The sequence below is a fragment of the Nematolebias whitei genome, chromosome 6 (assembly GCF_014905685.2).
Source record: "Nematolebias whitei isolate Nwh7 chromosome 6, NemWhi1, whole genome shotgun sequence".
In the NCBI taxonomy this organism is placed as follows: Eukaryota; Metazoa; Chordata; class Actinopteri; order Cyprinodontiformes; family Rivulidae; genus Nematolebias; species Nematolebias whitei.
The window spans coordinates 15203986-15207189 of NC_056503.1; positions in this window are offsets into that span (position 1 = coordinate 15203986).

Consider the following 3204-nt stretch of genomic DNA (forward strand, 5'->3'; position numbering starts at 1 on the left):
ATAATAATAATAATAATAATAATAATAATAATAATAATAATAATAATAATTTTATTTAAAAATTGCCTTTCAGGACACCCAAGGACACTTTACAGTAAGAAACATATCAGAAAGATTTAGTTAAAACAAACAACAAGCGGGGTGTGAGAGAATTTCAATTTCAATTCAGTTTATTTATATAGCGCCAAATCACAACAAAGTTGTCTCAGGGCACTTTACAGAAACATTCACGTACATAAAATCCAATTAGTAAAGTTTTCTATCTAAGGAATCCAGCAGACAAGTTGAATCTTGGCTTCATTGCAGTCTCCCATCCTGAGCAAGTACAGTGGCAACAGTGGAAAGGAAAAACTCCCTTTTAAAAGGAAGAAACCTCCAGCAGAACCAGGTTCAGGACAAGCGGCCATCTGCTTTGACCGGCTGGTTGAGAGGACAGGAAGGAGAGACAGACGAACATAGAATGGTAGGTATGAATGGTAGAATGGTAGAGAAGGGCGGATACGGTTAATATTTCGGAGATGGAAATAGGCAGACCGAGTAACATTGTTGATGTGTGAAGTGAAGGAGAGAGTGGTGTCGACTATGACACCAAGACTCTTGACCTGAGGCGAGGGGGGTAGCAGAGAGTTGTTTAGGGGGATGAGAAGGTGTTCTGATTTTGAAATAGAGTTTTTGGTACCGACAAGAATGATTTCTGTTTTTCACTGTTTAGATGTATAAAATTGTTAGAAAACCAGTGATTTAGCTCATTGAGAGAGTCGGTGAGGATGGAGGGTGGGTGGGTGGAGTTTGGTTTTGTTGACAAGTATAGCTTTGTGTCATCAGCATAACAGTGAAAATGGACACCAAATTTACGGAAGACGTGACCTAGAGGAAGGAAGTAAATGATGAAGAGGAGGGGTCCGAGGACAGAGCCTTGGGGGACACCCGTGGAGTCGAGGGAAGACTAGGAATGAAAGGATTTAAGCTGAATGAATTGAGTGTGGTCAGAGAGATAAGATTTGAACCAGTCTAACGGAGTACCTGAGATGCCAATGGAGGTTAGTCTGTTGAGGATGATAGAATGACAGATTGTGTCGAAGGCAGAACTTAGATCAAGTAGAATGAGTATAAACTGAAGACCAGAGTCAGCAGCAAGAAGCAGGTCATTAGTTATTTTTATTAGAGCTGCTATGGTGCTAGGTGCTATGGTGCGGGCGAAAACCAGATTGAAATTCTTCATAAATGTTATTGTTGGATAGGTGAGAGTGAAGTTGACTAGCAATGGCTTTTTCAAGAACTTTGGAAATAAAGGGCAGATTAGAGATCGGACGAATATTACTGAAGTTGGTAAATTCAAGACCTGGTTTCTTGATGGTGGGGTGATGGCCACAGATTTGCAAGCTGTGGGAACAATGCCAGAGGTTAGGGAGGAGTGGATGATGTTAGTGAGGATAGGGAGCAGAGATGGGAGACAGGATTTAACAAGAACTGTGGGAAATGGATCGAGCTGACAGGATGATGACTTAGACTTGCTGATAATGTCAGCAATCAGCAGATTCATCAGCAGAGGGGAGGGAGAAGACAAAGAAGGGGAGGGAGGGAGGGGGGAGTTCAACATAGATGCTGGGGGCAGTATTAGGGCCAAGGTGTTTATGAATTGAAATAATCTTTTCATTGAAATAGGACATCAGAGAGTTGCAAAATTCTGTGGAAACCATGTGAGAGGGTAATGAGTTAGGAAATGAGACTGAATGGTTAAGGAGAGAGAACAAAGTATTTGAATTGCCAACATTGGAACTGATGATGTCAGAGAAGTAGCTGGATTTGGCTTGAGAAATACTGTCCTTATACTGGATGACGTGGTTCGCATAGAGTTCCTTGTGAATTGAGAGACCGTATTTTTTATAGAGTCGCTCCAACCTCCGACCTTTGGATTTCAGAGAACGGAGTTCTGGAGTGAACCAGGGTGCAGAGTTGGAGAAGGAGACAGACCGGGTTTTCAGAGGAGCGGCAGAGTTAAGGATGTTGGTGAGGCTGTTATTGTAGAATGTGACAAGGTCATCTGGGTTAAAATAATTGAAAGTGAAGAAGGTATTATTAATATGAGACAAAAGAATGTCATGGTTGATATTCTTAATATTACAGAAGGAAAGAGTGCGTTGAGGTTTCTCTGAAGAAAATATAAGATTGACACTGAATGAAATCATGAGGTGATCAGTAAATGGAAGTTCATCAGAAGAACAGTTAAGAGGAGAGAGTCCAGATCAGCATAAGTCCAAAGTGTGGCCCTTTACGTGGGTTGGAAAGTTAATGAACTGCTAGAAGCCATAGCTGTCAAGGCAGGATGTGAAGTCTCTGGTGAGGGGGTTGTTGTCTTCATCCATATGAACGTTGAAGTCTCCAAGCAGAATAATGTTGAGTGAAAGAGCTGAGAGATGGGCGATTAGAGCAGCAAAGTCATTTATAAAAGAGTTGTTGATTTTGGGCAGACGGTAGGAAGTGGTAACAACGGTGGGGGTAGGGCCGGAGAGTAGACACACAGTGTGCTCAAAGGAGGGAGGTGTGTGAACCGGCGTGACCTTCCAGTTCTCGCGGTGAATAATTGCGAGACGTCCTCCGCAGCCGGACTTGCGGGATTTGGCGATGTAAACAAACCCCGGTGGGGTAGATTCATTCAGATGGAAAAAGTCATTTTGTTGTTGCCACGTTTCCATCCATCCATCCATCCATTTTCTTCCACTTATCCGGGGTCGGGTCGTGGGGAAAGCAGCCTAAGTAGGGAGGCCCAGACTTCCCTCTCCCCAACCACTTGGGCCAGCTCTTCCGGGGGAATCCCGAGGCGTTCCCAGGCCAGCCGAGAAACATAGTCCCTCCAGCGTGTCCTGGGTCTTCCTCTGGGCCTCCTTCCGGTGGGACGTGTCCGGAACACCTCACTAGGGAGGCGTCCAGAAGGCATCCTAAACAGATGCCCAAGCCACCTCAACTGGCTCCTCTCGATGTGGAGAAGCAGCGGCTCTACTCCAAGTCCCTCCCGGATGATCGAGCTTCACACCCATTCTCTAAGGGGAGAGCCCAGACACCCTGCGGAGAAAACTCATTTTGGCCGCTTGTATCCGAGATCTCATTTTTTCGGTCACAACCCAAAGCTCGTGACCATAGATCAGGGTAGGAACGTAGATCGATCGGTAAATTGAGAGCTTCACCTTTTGACTCAGGTCTGTC